Genomic DNA, 22208 nt, shown 5'->3' on the forward strand with positions numbered 1-22208 from the left:
TTGCACATGGGCAACTGGGTTCGATTCCCAGCATCTCATATGGTTCACTGTACACCACCAGGAGTAACTCCTGAGTGAAGAGCCAGGAGTAACCCCTGAGCATCGCCAGGTGTGACCCAAAAAGCAAAAAAAAAATTAAAAATAAAAATAAAGAATATGTGAGTGTTATTATGGCTTCAACCCCTAGAGCTTGTGCTTCTATCTTTAATACATCTTTGAGTTGAGGGAGGCAGAAACATTAGGGAATATTTTGTCTGGTTGTCCAGAATGTTAACTTCTTTTTTCTTGCTTGTTTTGGGGCCACACAGAGCAACGCTCAGGGGTTATTCCTGACTCAGGAATTACTCCTGACAGTGCTTGTGGGACATATGGGATGCAAGGGATCAAACTAGGGTCAGTCACATGCAAGGCAAGTGCCCTTCCTGCTGTATTATCACTCCAGCCCCAGAAAGTCAACTTCTGCATATTTTCCAATGGGCTTATAAATATGGTTAGAAAATATACCGTTAGGAGGAAGCATCTTCCACCCCACGCCAGGATGGAGGAAGAGGCTATTTGTCTACCTTATAAGTCTCTTTCATGTTAGTGTCTATAAAATATGTCAAGTATTGTGAAAATTCAATAAGCTTATAACTATGGGAGAGCTAAGTCAATGACAACAAATGCCTTGAGAATGCAATGAGATGATGTCTTATATTTTGTTTAGGTATAGCCAGGAGAGTGATAGGCTCACATTCCTTTGGAAGCACAGGTAATCTTGGTCATGCACTGTGTGGCTGATGGCAGAGAGATAACTATGATTCCAGTTATCTGCATGTGAAGCACATCTCAACATCTGGTTTAAGACTTCAATTTCCCACTTTATCACTAGCAATAGAGTCCCAGGCTCTAGCTTCTTGTTTGAACATGAAAAATCCAATGATTTCAGTTATTCCAACAACAAAAAGTGCATCAAACAGACATCTGCTGAGGCTTCTACAAGGTGGAACTCACTATCCTTGTTGCTATAGGGAGCTGCCAGCCACACCACAACGTAGTCACACAACAACTCTCTTTCTACCCTTGGTCTCCAGAATTTCCAACTCCTGCCACAGAAGTAAAGATGCTGAGAAATGCGACATGGCATAATAGGCAGAAGCTTGAGTCACACGTATTTGGGCTCAAATTCTGAATCTGTATCTTCCTTGTTATCAGACCATGGGGTAGCTCTCTCTGAGTCTGTTTTCCCATCTGTAAAACAGCACCCTGCCTGATGGTTGTTCTGAAGTCATGAATGAAAATTGCAGACATAGGAAAAGTGTATGATATTGGTCCTCTTTTCCTTCTCTGTGAAATTGGTTCAAATACAGACAGTTATGCAGACAGTGTAGTATTAGAATGTCTGCCTCACCCCATCCCATACAGATTCACAGAGAAATAGAGTTCACCTAAGAGATGCAAGGGCATGTGAAAGCGGGAGAGAAAATAGTTATAGCTCCTGAACCTGGCAGACAAGGGTTTCCTGTGTCAAAGCAACATGTGCTCTGAGGTTGTGTCTGGCTTCTATATGCTGCAACTACTCTACCCATGCCAGAACCCTACCTACACTAGTTTTCCAGCAACAATTGTTTCGAGGGTCTGCTTAGTCTGACTGGTCCTCCAAAGATGCCAACTTCACTTCTGGCCCCAGTCTAGGGCAAAATCCACAGTGTTAATTCATTTGCAATTAAAATTGCTCTTTAATTTGAAAGTAATTTTAACTTTCCAATAGCTTTCATAGGAGCCAGGGATATAGCCCAAATGACTGGAGCATATTGCTGGCATGTAGTGTCCCAGTTAGGTCCCTGGCATCACACAATTTGCTGAGCACTGCTGGGAGTGATCCTGGGGCTCCCTAGCACTGATGTGAGGCTTCAAAGCAAAAACAAAATAAAAAACTTTCTTGCCTATTTCATACCACATATTCCCAACCACCCTCATGGGGGGAAGTGCTAAGGATTCATAGTCTCTTTTTTTAAGAGACAAAGGGATTTTTTTCAGACAGAGGAGAATAATGTGTCTAAAATTACTCTGCTTATTCACAGAAAGGAGATTAGAATTCAGGACTGCAGAGATGGCTGTGCACATACTGTGTATGTGGGGTCTTGGGTTTGATCCCTGGTACCACACGGTGCTCTAGTACTTCTGAGAGTGACCACCAAGCACAGAGCTAGGAGTAGCCCATGAGCACCATCTGGTGTGACCCTAAACCAGAAAGAGATAAATTGAGACAGAGGCAGAGAGAGGTAAGTATTCAAGTGTTTGAGGCCTTGTCAATGACTCTTTCCTACCTTTTGGTATGCAAATGTTAGCTCTTGCTCTTGAAAAGCTTGGGGGAAATAAGCATGCACTAACAACCATAAAAAGATTATGCAGGAAGAAAGCCAGCCTGAAAAGATTTCATTCTATATGATTTCCACTCTTTGACATTCTGGAAAAGGCACAACTATGGAAACAATAAAAAGATTAGTGGTTGCCTAGGGATGGGGAGAGATGAATAGGCAGAGGTTGGTTTAGGGAAGAGAAAATACTTGGTTTGACATCCTGATGTTGGATATATAAATACATTAGCCCAAACCCACAAAAAGTACAACACCAAGAGAAAATTCCAAAGGTCAACTATGAACTCTAGGTGCTTATGATGTGCCTATGTAGGTACACCAATTAAAACAAATGCACCACCTTGAAGGAGAGAGAGAGCAAAAGGGAATGCCCTGCCACAGAGGTGGGGTGGGGTGGGGTGGGGGTGGTGAGAAGGATGCTTGGACCATTGGTGGTAGAGGGTGGGCACTGGTACAGGGATGGGCACTCGACCATTGTATGACTGAAACTCAAGCACGAGAAAGTATCAAGTCTGTAACTGTACCTCACAGTGATTCACTAGTAAATTTTTTTTAAATGCACCACTTTGATGGGGAATGCTGATAACAAGGAAGGTTCTGAATGAGCAGGGGTGATATGGAAAATCTCTATCATTTCTCCTCAATTTTGTGGGGAACCTAAAAGTGATTGAAAAACTAAAGTTTTCATTTTAAAAAGATGATTGAAAAAAAGGCACGTTACTAAAAGGGTAATCTGGCAATAATAAAATTATATACAAGGTACCAAGTTAGTACAGAAGAAGGAGTGATGGAGTCGAATTAATTTTGGATGAAAGTAGGAGGTCAGTCAGAGAAGGCTTCAGAAAAGAGGTGAATGCCTAATAAAGGCTTTAGAAGATCGTAAGAAATGACAAGAAGAAAGTAGAGACTGGAGTTGGGAAGGAGGACAGTCAAACATTTCCAGAAGAGTACATTTGTGAAAATACAGAAGTGTTGAATGGGGAAGGTGTCTCTAGAAAACCAGAAATCTTTCAAGATGACTCATTAGGATCAAGGTGAGAAGTGCCTGCAGGTGAGGGTGGAGAAGTAGGGAGGCTCAATCATGAAAAGTCTCTATGTTGTGCTATACTTTATTTAATTATTAAAGAACTGTGGTTTACAAGGTTATAGAAAAGTGCATTTTAGTCATATAGTATTTAAACACCAATCTTACCACCAGTGTCAATTTTCCTCCACCAGTGTTCCCATATTTTCTTCCCACCCCCCTACCCAGTATCTACCTTTCAACTTGATAGGCACATTACAAAGTTTCAGTGGTTGCAGCTTAGATGTCATGTTTTTTTTAAAAGTTAAAAATTCCTTAATTTTTTTTTCCTGGTACCACTACCACAATTTACAGGGCAATATACCTGATGTAATGAAAAGAAAAAGAAAAAGACAAAGCTACAACAGATAAAAGACCTCAGGAATGTACATCTAATTGACACTACATTGCACTAATCAACAGCTGCACTTTTGCAAACTGTGGCTATGACAGTCCTGAACATGAAGGGTTTCCTGTTTAAGCTGCAGTGACTTTTCTGACTATGGATCATCGGTCCTTCTGTGGCAGATTTTTAGAGTTCCTCTAATGGATTTGGGACGACTGTCTCAAAGTAACCTGCAGCTTTCCTGACAACTCCTCGCTCTCTCTCCTGCTAAGAACTGTAGCCCTTTTCTGCTGAGTGTTTAGAACCTTCTGCTACCATAGCCACCACTTCTATCACCAGATCCATAACCACCACCATAGGGACTGCCCGAGCTTCTTCCACCAAAACTGCCCCCTTTCATGGGTCTGTAATTTGATTGCTGTTGTCCACTGTAATTTCCAAAATCATTATAGTTCCCACCATCACCATGGTTACCACCGCCAAAATTTCCTCCTTAATTGTAACCATCATATCCTCCACCACCTCCACCATATCTACCACCTTGGTTTCCATATCCTGGTCCTCCACCACCATAGCCTCCTCTACTACTATAGCCAGGACCTCAGCCATAGTTGCCACCATCCCCTCCAAATCCACTATATCCACCATCACCTCCTCCATAGCTACCTCTGCTGCCACCACCGCCACCACCATAGCCTCCTCTTCCACCAAAGTTTCCACCACGGCCAAAGTTTCCTCCACCACCTCCAAAATTGCCTCCACGACCCATAAAGTTGCCAGATCCACCTCCACGACCTCTTTGCGATCCAGCAGACTGCATTTCTTGTTTAGGAAGGGCCTTTTTCACTTCACATTAATGCCCATTAATAGTGTGGTATTTCTGAACAACAATTTTATCAACTGTATCATGATCATCAAAAGTTACAAAAGCAAATCCTCTTTTTTTTCCCACTCTGCCTGTCTTCCATAACTTCTATGGTTTCAATTTTGCCATACTTTTCAAAGTAGTCTCTCAAATTATATTCCTCTGTATCTTCTTTAATACCACCAACAAAAATTTTCTTCACTGTGAGACGGGCACCAGGCTTCACAGAATCCTCTCTAGAAACAGCTCTCTTTGGTTCCACTACATGCCCGTCAGCCTTTTGTGGTCGAGCACACATAGCTGCATCCACCTCTTCAACACATGAGTAAGTCACAAAACCAAAGCCTCTAGAACGTTCTGTTTGGGGGTCTCTCATCACCAGACAATCTGTAAGTGTGCCCCATTTCTCAAAATGTTCTCTTAAACCATCATCTGTAGTTTCAAAGCTCAAACCTCCAATAAACAGTTTTCTCAACTGCTCTGGTTCCTTTGGATCATGGCCCTCCTCCCGCCAGCGGTGGCGGCGACGGCCGGAGTCAGGCTGGGGGCGACCGGGCGTCGGTTTTACCTCCATTTTGAGACCGGACTCGCCTCTTCCAACTCGAGTTCAATATCTAGATGTCATGTTTTGTGTTTCATTGTGCCTGTGTTTTGGATAGGTGGCTATAACACCCACTCATATCTAAAGTGCATTTTTACACTAGAAATGGGTGTTTCCCAAACCTTAGGCTTTTGGTGTCTTAGGTGCCCAACCTTTTGCATTTTCATGCACAATTTGTACTATTATTTACTTAATTTTAAAACTAAGACTTACCCTATAGCACTTAAATTTGTCTTAATTAAAAATACATGAGAAACTTTAAGCTGAATTTACTAGTTCAATTTTTTTCTAATGTATGCTAAAATAGAGACAAGCGCTGAAAGTTAAAAAAATGTTTTCTCTTGGTGCAAGGGTTAAGGTACTTGTTTTGCCTGTGGCTGGCTCTATTTTAACCCCCCAGAGCACATATGGTTCCCCTAGCACAACCCAGAACATCACCGGTTGTGGCCCCCAAACTGAAACAAGCTAAATAAAAACAAAATACATTAAAAAATTAAATTAAAAAAAATTTTTTTTGCCAATATTTTTGTTGTCTTTGGGCCACCCCTGGTGTTGCTCAGGAATTACTCCTGGCTCTGTGCTCGGGGATCACTCATGGTGGACTTGGGGGAACATCTGGGATGCTTGGGACTGAATCTAGGTTGGCCACGTGCAGGGCAAACTTCTTACCTGCTGTACTATCGCTCTGGCTCCTAAAATGCCAGTATCTTTATTAAAGTGTTTTCTCTGTATCACCGCCAAATGATCCCTTGGGCCACCTGGAACAAGAAGGGAGCAGTCCTGAATGTGTCTCCCCTAATCAGCAAGGCTATGGTTGACGGCATGGGAGGTCAGCAGCATATCGCTCTGCTGGCTGTGCTCAGAATGTCCAGGGAAAGGTCAAAGGTGGAGGTAAGGAGCTCAGCTCTGGAGCAGGCAAAAGTAAAAAAAAAAAGCTCTGGACCCAGAAACTGACAAAAGATGAGAAGAGAGGCTGCAGTGCTTTAGTGGATGCATCCCAATAGATACTTCTTGAATGTATGAGTGAAAATTCCTGGTGTGAGGTGAGAGGGAGTGGGGAGTGAAGGAAGATGCCTGGATTTCTAGTCTGAGCATCTGCAAGAGGTGGTAATGTCACCAAAATAAGAAGAGAGCCTTGGGAGCTTCTGGGCGAGGGGCGGAGGTGGCAGAAGATGTGTGGAGATGGGTACTCGGCCCCTCCTGGGCCACTCCAGTGGGGATTAAGTCACTGACTGTATGCAAACAAACACTTGAAGACAAAGGATATGATATCCAGGTGTGGTCTTGTCTGCCAGGAAGGAGGTTGTAGGAAGAGGTAGGAGCCCATGGCTTAACTCACAGGAAGAGATTTTTGTGTGAAAAGATGGACAGTGCCTTCTTCCTTGGTGAAGCCTTGCCTGGTGACCTCAGGACCAACCTCAGGATCTCCCTTAGACTGCTAGTTACAAGCTTAGTACTTGTAGTTTTATGCTCTTATCTCTTTGTCTTAAAAAATCAGGGGACATCAGGGCAAGAGAAATAGTACAGCAGGTAATGTACTTGCCTTGCACATGGCTAACAGGAGTTTGATCCCCGGCACCCCATATAGTCTCCAGAGCCCCCAGGACTGATCCATTAGTGCAGATCCAGGAGTAACCCCCCCAGAGCATTACCAGGTGTGCCCCCCCAAATTAGGGGGTCTCCCCTGCTTTGCAAGTCGCCAGTACTGTACCTGGTGCTGTTTGGAGAACCATGCAGTAATGGCGATTGAAATCAGGGTCTTGTGTATGCCAGGCATATACTTTAACCCTTGAGCCATCTTTCCACCTAATGTTTCCTCTTCCTAACTGGCCTGAGAAACTTAGGGTTGGTAGGTTAACCAGTCTCTCATTGGGAGAAGAGGTGGATTTGGGTCACATTTAGCTGGGCTCAGTTTCTACTTCTGACTCTACACTTAGGGATCACTCCTGGCAGGGCTCATATGCAGTGCCAGGAAATAAATTCAGGTTGGTTACTTGAAAGACAAATGTTTTACCCAGTGTATGATCTCTTTAGGCTGTCCTTCTTTTTTCATTATTTTAAAAAGCTTTTCTATGGATTGAGGTTCTGTGATTTCTAATATTGTTAATGATAGTTTTCTGTGCACATAATTCCAACACCACGCCTCCCAAGGACCCCAACACCCTTCCCTATAAACTCCCCCCACCCAACTCAGATGTGCGTATCAGTTCTCCTATGTTCCCTTCAGCCCTTTGTTGCTACCTTGTTGTGTATCTTTAAATCCCACATATGCAGACTCCTCTCTCTTGTTACCTCAGTGAAAAAGAGTGTTCAGCCCCAGTTTCGGAGACTACTAACACAAGGCAATGCCAGGAGGAGGAATGGGTTAGAAGGGGAAGCAGGAGACAGAGGGGGTAATGGTCATAAAGTGACTTCCTCATGCTACCAGAAGCTGGTCCAGTAGCCAACGGACTTCTCGATGACCCTGCATTGGAGCTGCATTGATGATGCAAAGCAATTTGTAAGAAATGTTCTAAGCTGTAACACAGCACTTAGAAGCAAAGTTCTAAAACTTTCCTTTTTTTCTCTATTTAAAACCATTGGGTCCTGAGTCAGTCTCCAGCTCTGTGACAGAGAAGCAGGATGCTATGAGGTGATGGTTGGACTTTTTACCTAGTGGTGCCTTTAGAACATTCCAAAGAAACTTCAATACCCAGAACCCTGATCATTAACTCAGTGTACACAGGAACCCAAATTCAGTAATTTAACTCTCTCCATACAACCTATGAGATCCCCAGAGATCTGGCCTGCTCTGCACAATGCTGTCAACTACATATTCATGTGTGTTCCTGGAGCAAGACATGCTTTTTATAATAAGATGGCAATTTAATTTGGACTTACTTAGGTGAACTGAAGTTAGCTGCTTTTTGTTTGTTTGGGGGCCCCACTTGGTGACGTATAAGGGTAACTCCTGGCTCTGACTCAGAAATTACTCACGGAAGTGATCAGGAGACCATACGGGGTGCCAGTGTCAAAACCAGGTTGGCCACATGCAAGGCCAACTAGCTCTGTACAAGGCTGTACTAGCTCTGCAGCTTTGGTAAACTGGAGTTAGGGTACAAACTTTCCCTTCCTTCCCACTGGCCTGAGAGATAAAGGAGGGTCCCCCAAAGGCTTCAGAGAAATAACGAACTCCTCTGGAAGAGGGATATGGGAAAGAGAGAAGAGGGGGCACTGAGGACATGACAAGGGAGGACAAAGGAAGTATCAATCTCTGCACCTTGGGCATTTGGCTGGATCCGTTGCATCAGTGAAAGGGGCTTCCGCAGTGGCCAAAGGGTAGGGGAGAAAAAAGTTGGTAGTGCAGGGGTGGCACTTCCACACTGCTCTTGCTCTGGCTAGGAAGGGGAGCTAGAAAAAGTTGTCTCCAAATTCTGCCACCCAAGATTTTATTGCCGTCAGCTTTCAGAAGGGTGGCTGGGTACGGTGGGGGGGCACTATCCCAGAACCTTGGAGTCCGTCTGGGGAGGACCCACGGGAAAAGCAGGGCACCTAGGGTAGGAAATTCACAAGCTCCAGGCTGGCACGCTCCTCTGCTCTTGCCCAGGCAGTGAGAAGCGCTCCCTGCAGGGACTGGGGCAGGGAGGTGGAGGGCAGAGCATTACACAGCAAGAAACACATTTGTCTGGATCGCTCCTTGCATGCAGCAGATGAGGTAGAGCCAGGAGAGGTGTAGGTGTAGTGTGGGGCGTGAGGGAGTGCTGGGGGGTGGGGGGAGATGAAGGTTTGAATAACAAAGGCGGCTCCCTAAAGCTAAGCCATGCAGGGTTCCAGGTCTCTGCCTGCTTTATGCAGACAAAAAAAGCACAGTCTTAGCAATAAACTTCAGTCCATGGCATGGGGCACACTTCCCTGACTCTCCGGCCCCCTCCGAGAGCTGCATGGGGTTGCTAGGGAAGAGCTTGCCCCTGCCGGCTCAGGGAGCTCTGACTTATGCAATTCAAGCTGGCGAGAGAGCAGAGGAGCTAGGAGTTCACCCACATATCCCTGGGGCTCTCTCCCCCACCCCCTGCCAGCCCCCTGCAAGTCACCCCAAGGGTCAGGGGCTCCTCATCTCCAGCAGGGGAGGTCCTGGCTGGAGGAGCCCCAGCGAAAGGAGGGAAGGGTAGAGAGTACCTGTTGCTGAATGCATCCTGCTTTGGCTCTTACTCCTCGGTTGCTTGTGGTGAGAGTTGCCCATCATTCTGTTCTGGACTGGCAGCCGCCCTGGCTGCTGCTGCTGCCGCTGCCTCCTCCTCCTCCTCCTTTGCCTCCTCCTCCTCCTCTGTACTCCTCCTCCTCTGCCTGTGCTCCTCCCAGGTGCTTACATCACCTCAGTGCTGCTCCTCGCACACATGGCCATCCTACTCATGCCCTGGCACACGACTGTCCAGACCTGACCAGCTCACTTGGATGAGAGCCCGCTAGTAGCTTCTCTCAGCCTCTCTCTCTCTCCCTCTCTCTCTCTCCCTCCCTCCCTTGCTCTCTCTCCCTCCCGTCTCTCCTCTCTCTTCCCCACTCTCCTCCCTCCCTTTGACTTAGTGCTCCACTCAGGTGCAGGAGCCCAGGTTCCGGGACAATCTTCATGAACCCTAGTGCCCCCTCCCACCTCATCTGCCTCTGCAGATGGGGGCCCTCCGGAATCTGACTCCTCAGTCCTCACTGTCCCCGGCTGCCTCTGTTCTCGGTGCTGTCATTTCTGCTGCCGCTAAGCTTGCTCAGTCTGCTGAAGCTGGCAAGAGCGAGGGGCCAATAACAGAGCCTAATCGGGAGTGTGACGGGAACAGTGAAGGAATGTGCTACCCAGGAATTCTCAGGGACACAGCTCCCCGCTCCTCTGGGGGAAGGATCCAGTTCTGAAAGTGACAGCTGCCAACGGAGCTCTAGGCTCCAGTCCTGACATCGACTAGGGAAATCTGGACAGAGCACAAGGCTGCCAGACTGCAGATTCCCAGCGAACACAGTCAGATGCTCTCGCATTCTCATTGCAGCCAGCAGGAGTACCTGCCTCCTTGTCAGGAACACCTGAAGCCTCCTTCTGTCCCCCCTCCCTCACCTGTCTTGCCTTCCCAGGGAGGGAAGAGCTGGCAGCCCAGAGATTCACGGACTGGAACTGGGACCCACAGCAGCCAATGAGAAGGCTCCTTCCATGAGCATGAGTACCACTGAAAGCCTCTCCTCTCCCTCCCCTGATCATGCACGCATGCTCCCAAATTCTCTCTCTCCCAGACACACACACACACACACAGCTGTTCACTGTGAGTGTACAAGCAGGTTGTGCTGGCTCAGCATTTCATTCCAGTCCCACTTTCATGGAAGCAAGGAATGACCTCTTGGAATTAATTCTGCTAGAGCTAGACAGCTTTGAGTAACTTCACTTACTTAGACTAATTGTAGTAGTGCCCGATGCTGATGTAATCATGCTCACAGAGACAAGGGGCTTGTCTGTCTGTCATGCTCACAGTCATGGGACACTGTAGCTAAAGGTCTGTCTAGAACCATAGGATGACAAAGTTGCGATACGGTGTAACCCATAAAGCAGAGCTTTCTGACTTTGGGGCAACAGTTCTAAAGTGGACCCATCCACCCATCCATCCACCTAGTCCTTTATTCGTTCTTTCAGCAGTTCCCAACAAACTTCTCGGGTCAGGCAAGCTTTATATGTTAGGTGTTTGGGACCAGAGATGTAAATCACTATCTAGGAGGGGTGACTGACATATTCACAGGTTATAAAAGGATAGTGTGATAGACCAAGAGGATAAATGTTATACAGTCACATGTTGTGGGAGCACTAGAGAAAGCTTCAGCCTGGGAGGTTTGGCAATGCATTCCCAGATGAGGTGATACTTGTATTGGGTCATACTGGATAAAGATGTATAGGCTGGACACAGGGAGGGGAAGCACATACAGTCAAATAGTGGGATAGCACTTCTGCTAGGTGTCTCTCCTGGCTGTCAAGGGTCACTTCAGGTTGGTTCTTTATCTTGGCCATTTAAAATAATGCTATAAATGCAGACTAAACAATACCAAAAACATAAAATCTAAAATGAGATCACTGGAACTTTGTAATGTGCCTGTCAAGATGACAGGCAGGGATGGGATGGGTGTTGGATTGAGGAGGGAATATGAAAACACTGGTGGAAGGGAGTTGACACTGCTGGTGGGATTAGTGTTGAAATATTAAATGCCTAAAACTCAACTATCAATAACTTTGCAGATTACAGTTCTTCAACTAAAAATGTAAACTTTTAAATGCTGTAATGGAATATTATCCAGCTGTTAAAAATAATGAAATTTTGCCATTTGTTACAATATGGATGGGCATAGCAGGCATTATGCCAAGTGAAATAAATCAGGGCAACAAAGACAAATGCTCCATAATTTCACTTATATGTGGAAGCCCAAAACTCTTAGATTATAACTAAGTGGTGATTACCAGAGGGAAAAACAGAAAGTGATGCATAAATTGAGTAAAAGGGATAGAGAGGTTTATGGAAACTAAACATTTGGTGTTGATTACAATGCAGTACGCAGATAATGAATTACAATACTATATTCATGAATCCTATAGAATGTTTTAAACCAATATTACTACAATAATGAAAATTTTAAAGTGTCTATTCTGTTTTCTTCAATAACTACATAATACCTATTAAGGTTTGCCTCTCTGCCTAACAAGGCTACAGCAGGGTGCAGACACTGGTTTTGAAGTTCCTCTAGCCAATGAGATAAAGAAGTCACAGAAGGGTGTAATCTTTGTCTGGGATTTGCAGTTCACTGTAGAATGTGGCAGGAAGTCTCCAAAGGGACCTACTTGAGGCCAGAAAAGAGGGCGTGGGAAAGAGAGTTTAGAGGAAGTGTGAAGGGCCAAGAGTTATACATCTTTAGAATATAGATTGATGAATATGGTAAAACACACAACAAAAACAAGGCAAAAACTTTGAAAGTGAAGTTTGGGAACATTTGGACCCTGCCTTCTGATCTACTTGTCCTATATATGTGACTTCCTAGGTTGAAGGTTGTAAATATGGACTCAAAAAATGCGTAAGAAGTTTTAAGAGTGGGACAACAGAAACCCTCTTTCAAGCAATTTGAAACAATCATTGCAGATCTTCTCACAACAGTTCTGTCAGCTTGATATGACAGTTCTGTCAGGTCAAGGATCATGATCACGATCATGATATCCTGTTAATCACCGATTTCTCCGGTGGGCTCAGTAACATCTCATTTCGTCCTTTCCCTGAGATCTTAGAAGTCTATCTCGACTCAGCCCTCCTAACGATGTTGCACTGGGGGCTCTTCAGGGTCAGGGGAATGAGATCCAGCTTGTTACTGGATTTTGCATATGAGTACACCAGGGGAAGCTTGCAAGGCTGTCCCATGTGGGCAGGAAACTTAAGTCTCTCTCTGAGTGTTGGCCGTTGATGGGATTACACACACCTGGGTTTTTCTGCCGGTACCTTCATGCGTGAGGCCTGTCCGAACGTGTGGAGAGGGGCCTCCAGCATGGCTGTAGCTAGGTTCCGGTGGTCTTTGGCCGCTGGGAGCTCTGCTCGGGGTGGGGAGGGAAGCTGGAGCCCATCCCCTCCAAGGAGCCCCGGGGAAGACAGGTCAAGGATATTAGTTCAGTCCACTTTACAGATAGCTACATGGACATCAGAGGGAACTTGGCCTAAATATATGCTCAGTTATTCCCACAAGACAAAAACCTGCAGAAGAGAGCAGCAGACACAGAACTTCTATTTTCTCCCTGAGCCCTCTACCTCCCCATCCCTCTCCTTCTCTTATTGAAGCTCCTCAAGGGTGTCAACACCTCATGTTCCAAGTTCTCACCTCTAACTCCACACCCTAATTCTTCTTCATACACCATTGGGGTTTCCCTCACTCAGTCACTGAGTCACTCTGTGACTACAGTTAGGTAGATGCTTTAGTTGCTCTTCTCATTGGGCCTCCCTGAACGTTTGCCACGAGGGGCCACATATTCCTTCTCAACTAAATGAGTACAAAGGACAGCCAGGATGTCAACTCCTGTTTCTCTCCAAATTCTATACTTTTCCTTCACCATGTCCCTCTCTATCATATACAATGAATGGAGAATGTTCAGACACACTTCACACGTTCCTATTCCTTTGCTAGCAATTTAGTCAGTTCTGAAAGTTGTTCCTTCCAACGGTCTCATAGCTAAGCACTTCTTATCATTACTGCCACTTCCCTCACCCTGGTTCCAGCCACCATTCTCCCTGTCTTGGGCCATATCAGTAGGCATCTTGGTTACTGAACTTACTGCTTCCACCCTCTGTGTTCTAGCATTTATTCTTCAGAGTGAAGCCAGAGTGAGCACCTGCAAACATAAACCAAATCATAGCAGTCCACTGCTTGGAATTTTCCAGTGATGGTTATCTCACTGTGAAGTACATGCTTTCAAGTCTATACCCATAGATGCCCTTACTGACCTCTTTACCTTCTTTGTCTTTGTTCCGTGAAATTAACACTCCCCATTAAATTCGGGAAACCTGTTGCTTTCTTTAATTTGCCCCGGTGATTTAACCCCTTGTGGTAAAGTAGCCTAGGGAAGCTTTGTAGACAGAGAAATCGGGATTCAAATCCTGACTCAGCCATTTCTACTTGTGTGACATTATGAAGTTAGCTATTTGCTCCGAGCCTTGATTTTCCTCAACCGTTTAAAATGGGATGAAAACTTCTAAGTTGCACGTTATTTCAAGACTTCCATTTGCTGAGGGACATCAGGCATATAGGAGGTGCTGGCTAAAAAGTGTTTCTCTTCCCTTCCTCACTGTCTCTCCCTATTGCCCTCAAATATACAGCCTTTCAAGTTTCAGTTCAAACCACACCATGATTATACAAAAGCCTAATCACCCCCTGTCTGTAAGGCTCATTTCCTCCTCTGAATGTTTTAGGATGGGTAGGATTGGGCACACCTAGTGGTACTTAGAGTCACTCCTGGTGATGAACCATATGTGCTGTTGGAGATTGAAAGAGGATTGGCTCTATGCCAAGCAAGCATCTCTCCTTGTACTATCTCTCAGCTCTACAACCCCCATTGTAATCTTCAAGAACTTCCCACACCTCAGTTTTCCTGTTATACTTGCCACAGTGACTAAACTAGGAACAAGACACTTGCAAAGGAAACTCTAGTCAGGGTTAAAAATTTGCATACCTCCAAAGCAGGGGAATTTCTGCGATAGCTGGGCAAAGAATTTCAAGGTGCTAGAGAACTGGAGTGTGCAAACTGCTTACCTGCCACCCTGGCCCCCAAGGCACTAAACCTTCAATCTAGGGAACCTCTATTTTGAACCAACCTAACCTATCCCTATCTATGGTCCTTAGGCTGACAACCACTTATCATCTTTCTTCCTGCCAGTCATGACCTTCAAGGTTTTTTTAGTCTATATCCTTATCATTACATCAGTATATTTATGTATAAATTATACATATAGAATACCATTAGAATACTGTACTAATATATTTTTATAAATCATTGAACATAGAGAAAGATATAAATTAAGATGTGATAAAATAAATATTAATATGCATTCTGGAATTTTTTTCTGGAACCTCATTTAAATACATAACCACTTTGGATGGTCTATAAAAACATCCATCTTAGAGCCAGATGGTAGAATAAGGCCAAATTAAGAGTATACACACATGCTATCATTCTGGTCTTACTTTCTTTCAGGTTTCACTCCCAATATGCCTTAGTCTTTCCTTCATTCAACAGTTTTTACTGAAATTATTATATTCGGATACTGCTCAACACTGGGGAAATATATACAAACAGTGAAGACACAAGGAGTTTATAGTTTAGTAAGAGGAGACAGAAAACAAAACACATAAACAATCAAGTTAGGGCTATCTGGTGGAAGGGCTATGAAAGAAATAAACATGGTGAACTGACTACAAGAGAGGGATGAGTGCGGGGAGCTCATTGAGATACAGGGTTGGAGAAAGTCTCTCTGAATTAATAACAGAGGATAATAAGGACATATCAGTGGCATCAGAAAGTTCCAAGTCCATAAGGTGAGAAGGATACTGCTGAGAGTTGGAAAAAGAAGCCACTGTGTTTAGGGCAGAAGATTTGAGTGGGAGAATGATGACTTTTATTTTACTTTGAGTGCAATGGGAAACTATTAAAGAGTTTTAAGCAAGGGAGTAAAAGGGTCTGACGTAAAAATTCTTATTTATTCTTCACCTTTTATTGAGACACCATAATTTACAATACTGCTAATGACAGGGCTTCAGGCATACAATATTCCAACACCCTTTACCAAAGTGCCAGCTTCTCTTCATCATGATCTCTGTCCTTCTCCTCCACCACCCATTCCCCAAACCATGGTAAGATCAGTTCTATAGACCAAATATCTGGGTCTGTTTCCTGGGGCCATGTGTTGCACTCTTACTATGCTTCTTTAATCTTATATATAAAAAAGATGATTCTATATCTGTCTCTCTCCTTCTGAGTGACCACTCAGCATGATACCCTCCAGTTCCATTGTGATAGTGTGAGTTATATGGTTTCCTTTTTCTTTAAGCTGAATAGTATTCCATTGTGTATGGAATACCACAATCTCTTTATCCAGTCATCTGTTCTTGGACACTTGGGGCATTTCTAAGTCTTGGCTATTTTTAATAGTGCAGCAATAAACATAGGATTTTTGCTAAAGATTACCATATCTGCTATGTTATAGGGGACTGGAAAGAACTTAAGAAGAAATAGTGAATCATGAGCTAAAAAAAAAGAAGAAAAAAGAAGACATGGTGAAGAAGGCTATTGTACTAATGTAGCCAACAGATGATGGACCAGGATTAAAAAAATGGAAACAGTAAGAAACAGGCAGTCATAAGGTATATATTATCTCATATCACCACTTGTAAGTCTAGTGTTATCATCTCTATTGAACATATGAGGAAACTAAGGTCAATGGACATGAAATACCTTGTCCAATATTAACAGCATTAACAGCTTGTATGGAGTAAAAATAGGATTCGTCCAGGTGTGCCTGGCTTCCTTCCCATCCTATTAATAATTCTGTTTACTGCTCCAGAGAATCTTTATTTTCAAGTTCACAGTGTATGATTTTATGGTTTGATTTGTGTTAGGGAATGATAACCACAATAGGTGCAGTGAACATTCATTTTCTCATATAGAGAATGCACACAGTATACATACTATATACACATTAAAAAGAAAAGAAAGATGGAAAACAATTCTTTCCTTGAGGGTAGTTGGGTTGAGTCAAGGTAATCTCTTTTTTTAATGGTCTGACTCCTTGGCACAGTTTTTATTATTTTATTTTATTTTACTTTATTAGTGAATTACCGTGAGGGTACAGTTACAGATTTATATATTTTCGTGCTTGTGTTTGTCATACAATGCTCAAGAACTCATCCCTCCACCAGTGCCCATTCTCCACCAACAATGGTCTCAGTATCCCTCCCACCCGAGTCCAGGTAATCTCTTTCAGGACAACCCAGGATCCTCCAGTTTCAATGCTGAAAATCACAGAGCTACCTGAGCAAGGAAAAGAGTATGAAAGGCTACTTGATCCAGCAACCATCCAAGGGTATATACGTGATGAAAACTGTCCAGTCATCCAATTTTTTCTGGACATGCTGAGCTCGAGGTATGAGAAAAACTATTTCGTCCCCTGGATAGGAAGAGGTTGAGAGAAGAGTGGTGATGGGACATTTGGACCAAGAAAAACAAGAAGCTGCCAACTGGTGCCTTCCAGGAAAGTCCAGGGATAAAGGCCAAGGCAGGGCAAATGACTTGCCTAATCCCTCACAGCAACCAAATTTAACCATATGAGAAAGATGGCAGAATTTCTCCTTGTTTCTCTGTCAAAGACACCAAGTCTTTTATAGAGCATGTTGTTAGCAAAACCTAGCATTTCTGTCACTATTCAAAGCACACTGGATCGTTGTCATGGCAATAGGCAGCTGGGCACCTAAGCCAGCTCAAGGCCTGCCTTAGAAGAGACCCAAGTCTGTGGGGGCATCAGCCAGGGGAATGGTGGTGGATTGGATTGTGTGTAGGTAGTGGGGAAACCTGAGCTGCCTTCCAGGTTACCAGGGTCCAAAGCCTATTTCTTTTTGTAAGCACTTCTTATTGGGTGATATGCCTAATTTCCACAAAATACAGCAATCCAGGGTGATATGACTGGACTATTTTCCTGCTGGGGTTTTCCCTTTTTCCTTTTTCAGTGGCTGGATAATGAGAGAAAATAGAGATACCCAATGATGATAAAAACAAAACTTCCTTGTACTACATATATAGGATAAAACAAAGCCCAGAGAGGAAAGTGACTTTCTTCAAGTTGCACAGCCTTGATAGTGAAGAAGTCATCATACAGACCCTTGGCCCTAGCATCACTTCTTCTGTACTACACATTTTTCCCTGGGTGTCTGGGAGGGAGGAAAGTGAATCACCACTGAGGGCGTCCCTCTACATACCTAATACTCTGCTGTATTCTTTTGTATTCTTCATAGCTCATCTGCGCTAAAACCTGCAAAGGAGCTATTATTATCTCTCCATTTTGTGCTTTAGGAAACTGAAGCTAAGAGCGGATAGGGAACATGTTCAAGGTCATACAGTTAGCATTAGACAGAAGCTGGCATTTGACTTCAGACTGCTCTCATGCTTTCCCACTTGGTCTTGCACTCTGGTAACAAAAGCACTTCTTTCCCCTTGTGTGAGCAGGAGTTACAATTGCAAGTGGTTCTTGATGCTGTTCCTTAGGGCAAGAAAGTGCCACTCAATAACTTAACCAGTCTTAGAAAAGCTCAGAAGCCCACTTATATGCTTTCTTGGGACGCAATTTCTTCATCACTGAAGTGAGGATGTCAGAGCTTGGTAGAGAAATATGATAACAAACATATGAAGTATATGGAGAAAAAACAGGGATACAGTAGTTGCTCAGAAATGTTAATTCTTGTTAAGATGGTTCCCCATTAAGATTTCTATTATTAAGATTATTCCTATTGTTAAGATTATCCCAGTATTCCCTCTTAACACTCATCTCTCCCTGTCCCCTCATATTTCTCTAAATAACTTTTAAAATATAACTCTGTTACTTCAAAGATTTTCTGGCTTACATTCTTCCACCTCAAAGGCTCCAGCCCTCATTGGACACAATTCAATTTCATTCCACATCATCCACTGTTCATTGCCAGCACCCGGAGTTAAATTCCTTCTGCCAGAGGAAGGGAAGGGCATTAAGATAAGGTGATACTGAGCTAGTCCTTAAAGAATGAAGCAATAATTGCCAGTAAAACAAGGGTGAGAAAGAGGACATTTTAGGCCAAGTGGACATTTTGAGCAAGAGCACATGTTTTGGAAGTCACTGGTGCTCAGAAAAAAAAAAGAACAGTACTATATAGTCAGGCAGAAAATGAGGTCATTGGAACCAGATCATGGATGCCTTAATTGTCAGAAGAAAGAATGTGGATTTTATTTGGAAGAAGTCACACATTAGCTTTCAGGAAAGGGGGTGTTCTAAAGGTCAGTGTACAGTGCAATATTGAAGAATTGGAGAGAGGTGGGGAGAGCAATTGGAGGCAACAGAAGTATGCAGAAATGAGAAGAGTTTCTTGTGGTCATAATGGTGGTTGGATAAAGACAGGAGTGGCAATATGGATCCTGAAGGGTGGTTGGGGGACCAAGTTAGGGAGCTCTGGAAGAGAAGCAGTTTTAGTGTTGGGAGTTAGAGCTCAACTTGGTTAATGTACATGCATGGTACTGCTGGGCCTGCTGTCCAGGAGGCAGTGGAGTTGTGCAGTCTAGCACTTGGAGAAGGTGAGGACTGGAGTGGTAAATGGAGTAGCCATGAGCCAAAGAGTGGATGAGATGGTCCAACTTGAGTAGGAAGAATGGGCAGAGAAGGGAACAGTGACACTTAAATTCTGCATCATGACTTTTTGTGTCTCTTCCTGACTTTGCAGTGACAGTCTTTCCTGCTATACTGACTCAACATTGATGAATTCCCTAATATACAAACTAAGGTGTTCCTGCAATGTAGTGGACAGAAACAATGCAGGATCTCGTGCATCAGGCCTTAGCAAGGTGCTGTACAGCTGGCATCCTTAACACATAGATTTTCTAGGAAGAGGGACTTGATAATACCTACAGGGCATAAAGAATTAAGGACAGACCAGAAATACAGTTCAGCAAGTGGGCCTTTTCCTTGCATGGGGCTGACCTGGGATTGATTCCCAGCACCCCATGGTCTTCTGAACCCACCAGAAGTGATCCCTGAGCTCAGAACCAGGAGTAGTCTCTGAGCATTACCAAGTGTGCCCAAAAACCAAAAAGAAATTGGGGCAGGCAGACAAATCCTTTAAGTACTGGGAAGCTGTCAGGCTCATGGTAATAGAAACAAGTTTTCAGAAATTCTGATTTTTACTCGAAATTCAAGCTTTATCTTTGGTGACAAGTGCTATCAGTTGTTTTCCTTGAAGTGGCATGCTCTCATTGTTCATCTTAAGAAAATGTCTGCCAAGCTACCCAAGTCTGAATAATCATAGATTGTCCATCATTCTTCGAAGTGAAAATAAAATTCCAGGAGAAAAGGGGACCGTTGTGTTCATACCTCAAACAATCACACAAAGGCTTTTCCTCCAGACAACCGTCAGACCTCAGCATGCCACACAGTTTTTCCCATTCTTTTATACAGAATATTTGAAAGATCTTATGAGATTCCAGGGTCAAGATTTAATCAAATTCATTATTTTTACTACTGCATCAAAGCCACTCTTAAGTAATACTGACAGTTTTTTTCCCAAGAGTGTGTGGTAGGGAAATATACCACATCCATGAGCATAAGTTGGTGTTATTACCTTAATTCACATAAAGGTGCCAGCAGTTTTGCTTTTGGTACAAACATAAACTTCAAGAAAAAGACAAATGACACCTTGGTATTATCAAAGTAGTTCTGGCCATATGTAGCCCCTAAAAGGTCTCAACTCTTTGGGGGGTCTTCAGACATGCTTTGGGAATTTTTGTTTTTGATACATTTTTTTTAGGTTCAGAGAGGCAAGTTAAGGAATGGCTTTCACAGAATTATTTTTGGTTATAGGTAATTGATGAGACCAATGTGTCCAGTCTTAGAGGAACAAGGAAGTTAATTGTGTGGTCTGTGCTGAAGTGATAAATTCCATAGCAGTATGAAAAAATTTCAAAAAGTTTGTTAAAAGAAAGTAAAACAGAATATGACTTATGTATCAATGCTATTTTGTAATTTTAAAGCACAGACATGAACACATGTCACATTATGTATTTTTCTATGACATCTATATTTCCAAGCCACTAGAGAGGGAATAACGGTGGGGATTAGAGATGAAACTGTCAAGAACTTTCCTATGGATAGATAATAGAGTGTAGTATATTTAACTGTGCCCTTGAATGCAAATAAGGACAGAGTATATGGGTGTCAGAAAATAATCTACTCTTCCAATAGCTTTGATGGTGATCAGGAGAGATTGCTGGTGAGATGTTTGGACTATCTGCTTTCTGTCTCTGTTTTAGTCTATCCAACCTATATTAGTCTGGGTTTCTGATAGCTTTTTGGTTTCTGAAGTTCACAGACTAGGGCTGGGATAGGTAGGGAATGGCATAGGGGGAGCAACTACTTACCCGTTTATTTTCTCTGGGAGGCAGGAGAGGCAATCATTGCCTAGAGCTAGGAAGGAGGTAAGTACTTAGGGCTTTAAGAGCTGGGGAATATGTCAAGTAGCTGCTGTAGAGACTAGAAAGAAATAATGGTATTTCCAGGTAGCACTGAAGATTCAGTTGGAGAATGAGAGCAGTGTGAGGTAAAGGGGAAGCAAGTTGCTACGATCATTAATTAATTTACTCAGTCAGTCAACAAACACATATTGAATTTCTATTAGAGGCAAGAATCTTGCAAGTGCAAGGTTCCTAGGATACAACAGGCATAGTCTTAAATCCTTTTGGAGTTGCCAATCTAGAGTGAGTGTGTGTATGTGTGTGTAAGAGGGAGAGAGGAGGGAGGGAGGAAGGGAGAATACACAAAGGTAAAAGGGGGAAGATACAGGCAGAGAGGGAGGGAAGGGTATGTTAAGCCAATACACACACAAATAAAATTTTAAAAAACTGAAAGAAGGTACAAGATACCGAAATATTGTGCTGGTGAGATGTGATGTAGTTCGAGAGGCCTCTTGGTAAGTAGACTCTTGGTAAGTCTCCATCCTCATTGACATGAGTTGCATAGTGACCTTCTATGATTCACTTACCCAGTTGACTACTGTAAATCAATTATTTCATGTCTCTTTTTCCACAGTTTGATGCATACATGTCTTTGTTAAAGCATCTTATGGTTATTTTCTTGACATGCATTTGTAAAGTCTAATTGCAAGGTCAGAGTGTAATTATATATATATATGTATATATGTGTGTGTGTGTGTGTGTATTTGGGGGCTACCCCTGGCTGTGATTAGGGTTTACTCCTGGTTCTGTACTCAGGGATCACTCCTGGCAGGTTCAGGGGACCATATGGATGCCAGGGATTGAACCTGGGTCAGATGTGTGCAAGGCAAGCAAAGTCTATAGAGGTTTACCTTTTCTTCTCTAACCTTTTCAATTCCTCCACTCCTGAACACACTCATGTATATATATACTACTCATCTAAAATATTTTATCAATACTTAATGTATATAAACTACATAAATGTCCAGGGGGTACAAATGAATCTACTCGATTCTAAATGTTCTTAGGCATCCTGATACAGATGGTCAGTACAAACACAAGAAATTAAAGGACAGCATCATATTATAAGCACTGTGTGTTTTGAACTGTGTGTTTTTTATTTAACACACAGACATCTCAGTTGTTAAGGCTGACTAGTACTCTGCTACTACTACTGCTACTACTATTATTAAGGTCATTTGGGCTCTTTTCCCAACTGAAAATGTGTGTT

General features: G+C 43.3%; 1 protein-coding gene and 1 pseudogene across 1 annotated transcript in view; both read right to left on the minus strand.

The window, feature by feature from the left end:
• NHSL2 (NHS like 2) overlaps positions 1–22208 on the minus strand; it is a 314090-nt gene that overhangs the window by 111717 nt on the left and 180165 nt on the right. The window lies entirely within an intron of this gene.
• Positions 4320–5242, minus strand: LOC101553570 (heterogeneous nuclear ribonucleoprotein A3-like; annotated as a pseudogene).

Source organism: Sorex araneus, chromosome X, assembly GCF_027595985.1.
Source record: "Sorex araneus isolate mSorAra2 chromosome X, mSorAra2.pri, whole genome shotgun sequence".
Taxonomy (NCBI): domain Eukaryota; kingdom Metazoa; phylum Chordata; class Mammalia; order Eulipotyphla; family Soricidae; genus Sorex; species Sorex araneus.